This window comes from Bos mutus, chromosome 15, assembly GCF_027580195.1.
Source record: "Bos mutus isolate GX-2022 chromosome 15, NWIPB_WYAK_1.1, whole genome shotgun sequence".
Classification (NCBI taxonomy): Eukaryota; Metazoa; Chordata; class Mammalia; order Artiodactyla; family Bovidae; genus Bos; species Bos mutus.
In genome coordinates, this window is record NC_091631.1 from 27,120,761 (window position 1) to 27,128,275 (window position 7,515).

The window sequence follows — 7,515 nt, forward strand, 5'->3', positions numbered from 1 at the left end:
ACCAGGGAAGCCCCATGTATAAGATAGCTAGTGGGAAGCTGTTTTATAACATAGGAAGCCCAGCTAGGTGCTCTGTGATTACCTAGAAGGGTGGGATGGGCGGTGGGAGAGAGGCTCAAAAAGGAGGGAATATAGGTATACATATAGCTTATTCATGTTGTTGTATAGCAGAAACTAACATAAGCTTGTAAAACGATTATCTTCCAAATAAAAAAATTAAACCTTGAAATGAGGAGGGACCAAGATGCATTAGCGCTAGGAAGACCCCAGGAAAGTGAAGGTCTATAATCATAACATCTCATGGTTACAGGAGTCTGAGAGGTCCCCGCCTAGCATTCTCTCAGGGCCAGACTAACATTTGAGAGTTTCTTGGAAATGCAAAATACTCCAGATATGCAAAGTGATTTGCAAGTTGCCAGGATTTGAACACAAGTCACAGGCTTCCCAGCTGGGGTCCTTTCCCTATACCACCATGGACTCATCACCACAGACCTTGCTAACAAGTCAGGACTCATCTGTCCAGGACAAGATGCTCTTCAGACCCCTGCCTTTCCTAGCAGGTTTCCTAATTTACATATATTTGCATGCATAACTCTCTCTTCAGATGAGAAATCTGAAACTACAAGAGAATGAATAACTTGATTGTTATCTGTGGCAGGATTAAAATGGCATCCCCCAAAAGATATCTGGTCCTAATCCTTAGACCCATGAATATTACCTTGTATGAGGAGAAAATGGGTCTTTGCATATGTGATTAAATTAAGGATCCCAAGATAAGAAGATTATCCTGGAGTATCTGGATGGGCTTTAAATGGAATTACATGTATCCTTGTAAGGCAGTCAGGGACAGATTCGACTAGATCCAGAAAGCAGGAGATGAGACAACACAGAAACAGAGCAAGAGATTTGAAGTTCCTTCTTTGCTGGCTTTGAAGTCGGAGAAAGGGCCTGTGAGCCAAGGAATATATGTAACTCTAGAAGCTGGAAAAGATAAGAAAACAGTTTCTCCCCTAGAGACTCATGAGGAAGCCAGGCGCTGCCCACCACTTGTAAACTGGCATAATGCCACTGATTTCATACCTCTGGCCCCTAGAAATGAGAGAGAATAAATATCTGTTGTTCTAAGTGGCCAAGCTGGCAGTCATTTTTCATAAGCAGCCTCAGAAAACTAATACAGCATCCGATAGAATTTTCCTTAATTTAATTCAAACTTTAATTTTAGAATAGTGATGGATTTAAAGAAAAGTTGCAATGACAGTATAGAGAGCTCCTCTATGCCCCTTACCCAGTTTCTTCGAATGTTAACATCTCACATTACCCTGGTACGTTTGTCACAGCCAAGAGACAAGACTGGCACATTACCACTAACTAAACCTCACAATTTATTCAAAGTTCAGGAAGTTTTCCTAATGACCTTTATCTAGCCTTGGATTCCGTCCAAGACCCCTTACATTTAGTCATCTTGTGCTCTTTGTGTCCTCTGCTCTGTGGCAGTTTCTCAGTCCTTGGTTTTTGATGACCTTTAGTTTTGAGGAATTGGAGAAGGCAATGGCACCCCACTCCAGTACTCTGGCCTGGAAAATCCCATGGACAGAGGAGCCTGGTGGGCCGCCGTCTATGGGGTCACACAGAGTCGGACATGACTGAAGCGACTTAGCAGCAGTTTTGAGGAATACAGGTCAGGTGTTTTGGAGAAGGTCACTTAGCTAGAATTTATCTGATGTTCTTCTCTTGGTTAGACTGGGGTTGTGGGGTGTGGGAACGCAGACGATAGAAGTTCAGTGACATTCTCATTACATCGTATCAAGGGTACATACTATCAACATGACATTACTGATGACGCGGACCTTGATTACCTGTTGATCTTCAGGTAGTGTTTGCCAGGTTTTCTGTTGTGCAGTTTCTTCCTGTTCCTCCCTTGCCTTCAACTCCTTTCTTCCCTCTGCTGCTGCTGCTAAGTCGCTTCAGTCGTGTCCGGCCCTGTGCGACCCCATAGATGGCAGCCAACCAGGCTCCCCAGTCCCTGGGATTCTCCAGGCAAGAACACTGGAGTGGGTTGCCATTTCTTTCTCCAAAGCATGAAAGTGAAAAGTGAAAGTGAAGTCGCTCATTTGTGTCCGACTCTTAGCGACCCCATGGACTGCAGCCTACCAGGCTCCTCCATCCATGGGATTTTCCAGGCAAGAGTACTGGAGTGGGGTGTCATTGCCTTCTCCAATGGAAACAAGCCACTAGGCTTAACCCAGCTCAAGTGGGAAGGGGTTGTACACAACCTCCTTGAAAGCACAGTGTCTACATGAGTTACTTGGGATTCTTCTATAAAGGAGCTGTCTCTTCTACCCTGTATATAAATTATTCAGTCATATTTATATTAGTATACACTGTGGACATTTAGTTATACTTTGAGTTATAATGCAAAACAGCATGTTATTTGTTTTGTTAGTCAAATTGTTCCAGCCATTGCCCTTGGGAGCGTTTCTAGTTTGGCTCCTGTGTTTCTTTGGGATGCTCCTGTCATTGTGTCCTGACCACTCCCTTACTTCTGACACTGTGAGACTCATCTTATAGTCTGACCCTACCCTGAGTGTGTGCTCAGTTGTGTCAGTCACGTCTGACTCTTTGCAACCCTATGGACTGTAGCCCACCAGGTTCGTCTGTCCATGAGATCCTCCAGGCAAGAATACTGGAGTGGGTTGCTGTGCCCTCCTCCAGGGGATTTTCCCAACCCAGGGATTGAACTGGGTCTCCTGCATTGCAGGTGGATTCTTTACTGCTGAGCCACTGGGGAAGCTCCTTGGCCTTACCCTAGCACCAGTTATTTCTCTAAGTATCTCAGAAATCCATTCATTAGAGAATGTATTAGAAACAACACATTAGGTCTCTGTGCTACTTGCTACTCGGGTGGCCTGGCTTTCAGCCTCTCTCAGAAGACAGAGCTTGGAAATACAGGTCTGTATATTAACCCATATTCATAATTTGGCAGTTTCCAGTCAATATACTATTTTCTAAAGTTACTTTGGTCAGTCCTTTTTCTTCACTCAGTTCCATGAGATTTTATCCTACATTTGTAATTCAGTTAAGATTCTTTTGTAATGGTCTACATTCCATCCTGGGATTCATCAACTTCTCGGTTAATTTTTAAGCTTGTTTTATGTATTTATTTATTTGGCCATGCTGTGTGGCCAGTAGGATCTTAGTTTCCCGACCAAGGATTGAACCCATGCCTCTGCAGTCAAAGCACTAACCGGGGAAGTCCTGAGTTTTAAATTTTAATTTCTATACATTAAAATTCACCATTTGTGGGTTTTGACAAATATGTAGTCTCATGTATACATCCTACAATACCATTTAAATTTGTTGTACAATCCTAAACAATTCCCCTGCTTCCTCATCAAAGGTTCTTACTCCTTAAATCCCTGACTTCTGCTAACTTGTTTTCTATTCCTGTAATTATCATTTTCCAGAAAATCATATGAATGGAATCAAATACGGTGTAGCCATTTTTATGGCTTCTTTCATTTAACAAAATGTGTTTATGGTTCATTCATGTTATTGTTGAATAGCTCATTTCTCATTGTTTCTGAGCAGTGTTCCATTGTATAGATGGAGGACAGTGTGTTTTTCAGTTCACCCACTGAAGGATATCTTGGTTGCTCCTGGTGACTGGAGATTATGAATAAGGCTGCTATATAGATACTGATGTGCAGATTGTTCTGTGGACTTATTTTCAAAACACCTGAGTGTATACTTGGAACATTATTGTTGTATTATACAATAAGCCTATATTTAACTTTGTCAGAAACTGTCAAAAAGTCTTCCAAAATGGTGTGTCACTTTGTATTGAGTTACTTTAAATTTCACAAATTAAAGCTGACTTTTCTCCTTCTACTCATTGTTTCCAGGCTTGTAATCAGGAGGTCATACTCACTAGGCAAATGGTTCTGGCTTTGCAGTCAGACTTGAGTTCAAGTCCTGGCTCTGCAAGTGTGAAAACCACTTGAAATTTGAGTGACTTTGGACAAGTTAGTTAACCTCTCTGAGTCTCATATTGGGAATTCATCCTTCATATATGCATGATGTTCCCGGGTGGGTTTTCCAAGAGGTGGATTCTGTGATGGTATTTGGTCTGCAGAATATTTATTAAGGGGACCCTAGGCATCAACATCTGTAAGAGGAAGAGAAGGCAGTGGGATTGGGCAGAGGGAGAAGTTGAACCAAAATGGCCCATCAGAGTGCTCCTGATTTGGGCTAAACTTTTTGTGGAAGGAAGACAGTGGAATTGTGCAAGGGGTAAATGCAAACCAAAATGGCTCATCAGAGTAATCCTGAATTGGGCCAAAGTGGCCGAGGCTGACATCCTGCCTGGATCTGTCTTAGGATCAGTTTCCCCTATGCAGGCAGCTCTGCAACTGGGACCACCCCTCCTTCCTTGAAGGTGCATCTGGGAGGCATTTTCCAGGGTCCTTCCTCAAGGCAGGTTGGAAGAGCCCTGGATGAGAGCTGAGACCAGTCCTGTACTGGTCACTTTCCAGCTGTGTGACCTCAAGACAATTCCTTCCAAGAGCCCTTCATCCTACTGGGTATCAGGGTCTGAGACGACAGCTCCTACTGACCCGTGTACAGAGCTCAGCAGTCCACCGGGGTTTTGTCCCCCCCACCTCACAACCCCCTTGCAGGCCAACAACCAGGCTGCAGCATACATCCCGGGGCAGTGCGGCTCCTGCGTGGTCTGAGAACCTGCCTGTGTCCACGAGCTGCCTGTTACTGGTTCCTGACAAGGTAAGTACAAAGTTGGAGATAACTGCTCAGAAACCTTAGAGCAATGTGGCAGAGTAGTTCTATGTGTAATAAAAAAAAATGAGGACTTTCCTGGTCCAATGGTTGAGAGTCTGCCTGCCAGTTTGGGGGATGTGGGTTCTATTCCTGGTCTGGGAAGATTCCATGTGCCGCAGGGCAACTAAGCCTGTGTGCTGCAACTGCTGAGCTCTCATGCGTACAGCCTTTGCTCCATAACTAGAGAAACCAGCACAATGAGAAGCCCACAAACTGCAAGGAAGAGTAGACCCCACTGGCCGCAGCTAGAGAAAGCCTGCACACAGCAATGAGGATCCACTGCAGCCAAAAATAGAATAAAAAATAAAATAATTTAAAACATTTGATATGCACTATGTTTGCTTTGTTTTCTTATTTCATTTCTGGGGTAATTTATATTGTATTTTACAAATGGATAGGTCAATGATGAATTAGAAAATATATATAAAATCTGCTCCTTTACCACAGATATTTTGAGATGCACTAATCTAGAGTGTTCCTAATGCAGGCCTCTGACAATTCTTACATTTTTTAAACCTGGGGACTGGGGGCACCTTTGATCCTTAATCATTGGCATTTTATTGATAGTGCCAAAATTTGTTACTTTTGTGTTTTTAGGGCCTTTTTGAAAGGGGCCGTTAGAAAGAGTCTTTCTGCCCATCTATTTCTATTCACGCTCTCACTAAGAACGTAACTGGCCGTACGTGGATATACCAGCTCAACTGACTAAAAAGGGAAACACTCAGGTCAGCTTTCTGGCAGGGAGTGAGGGAAAGACATAGAATCTAAGAAAAGTCCAAACCTGGTCTGTGATAGACACAAAATTTCACAGCTCTTTCAAAAACTTTTCCAGGAATTTATAAATGGAAGGGGTGAAGAAGAGCTGTTATTTATTCAACAGTCATTTATGGATGAACCATTTAAAGGAGAAGGCACTGGACTCAATGAGGGAATGTGATCTGTATGGGGTCCTGAGGCCAGCAGAGGGGTGTTGGGGGGTGGGGACTGTGTGCCTGACTGGTTCCCAGGCACCTGCCATTTCTAATTCTGCACAGTTTCAGTCCAGAACCAGGCAGGATGAGAGCAGCATGTGATAGCTGCCTGGGACCAGGATGACTGTAATCCTTTAACATCTCTGACATGAACCTCATTTAATTATGAAGAAGTCATGTCAGTTACATTGAGTACTCCACATGAAGCATCCACCCAGAGCCCAGGACGTAGTGGGTTCTTAGAAAATGGCTCAGGGAGCTGATTCTGCCCTGCTGTGGGGTCACTAAGACAGATGCTCAGTCCAGTCTGAGGGATCCATTGCCCCTCCATCTGGCCCATGACCCGATTCAGCCCAAGCACCTCCCAGGGCTCTTCCTTACTCGGGGGGATGAATTCCTGAACCCTGGACTGGACAGTAGTTTCCCAGACAGCAGGCCAGACATCCTCAGGGACCCCGTCTGCCCTGCCCACTCCCATCTCCATAGAAGTTTGCTGTACAAAGCCCTAAACCTCAGCCTCCTGTTCCTTAAACCTCACTCTGAGCCTGGCCCTTATCAGGAAGTCTCACCCATGTGTGCTCTGCCCTCTCCCTCCTCTCTGCCTTTGCCCCCTCAGCAGTTCATATGCTCCACCTCTGCCTCCTCTGATCTCTAGCAAAGCCCAGTCCTCCTGAGAGGGTGAGGCTGGGCCAGGCCACGTGGCGGCTGGCAGAGCTGTGCTGGCTGACATCTATCCTATTTGTTGTCACCATCAAGCAGTATCATCGGGCTGGGCTCCTTTGTCCCCTGTGGGTAATGATGTCTTGTCTGAGAACTTCTTCCATATCAAAGGGCAGCCTAATTTTAAGAGGAGACTCCAGTTCTGCCAATCCCTGAGGGCCTTCATCCTTTTCCTGGTCTGCCCTGTGTCTGTACATAGCCTCCCCCTTCTCTCCCACAGAACAGGCCAGAGGTGGTGATTTGGAGCTTATTGATCAGGGAGGAAGAGGTAGCATGCCTTTCTCTGGTCCATCTGAGCCACTGTCTGGGAAGAGGACACAGGGCAGGAGGGCTGTGAAACCAGGCTGGGATTAAATGGGAGTCTTTGACCAGTGTTTTCAGGTAGGTAAGGACGATGAGAAAAAAGTAAAATCGAATCTTTCATGTGATGAATTGACATATATGGAGCCCAAGGTCAGGGCTGAATTACAAAGGATAGAGTAGGAGTTACCATAAGCAGCTTTCAGCCTATGTGTGATTAGAGCCGAGGTCAGAGGTCATTTTAGTCCTTGGGAAAACTGAGACTCAGAGGGAGGTTGAAGAGGTTGGTGTACAGTCATTTAGCCAGTGACAGAGCTCAGGTCTTCCCCACCTCCAGGCCCTTCTGGCTGCCATATGGGGCTCAGAAACTCAGAGGTGCCAGGATGAGCCAGGAGGTTGTGCCCTCCCCCTCCTCTCCGGCTCAGGGAGGGAGAAGATGGGACAGGCAGGATGTAGGATAAGGGAGCTTGTAGGAGAAAGGGCTGCAGCTGGGGGCTGCTTCCAGCTGTCACTCAAGGCAGAGGAAGGGAAACCTGCTCACTGGAGCTGCTGTTTGTCCTGCTTATTGAGTGACAGGACCACAGAGGACGGACACACAGACAGCATTTTCTCCCAGTATCTCTCCCATTTCTCAGGTGGGCAGAACCAAAGAGAGGGCCTGTTACAGAGGAGTTAGTGGAGGAGAGCAAAT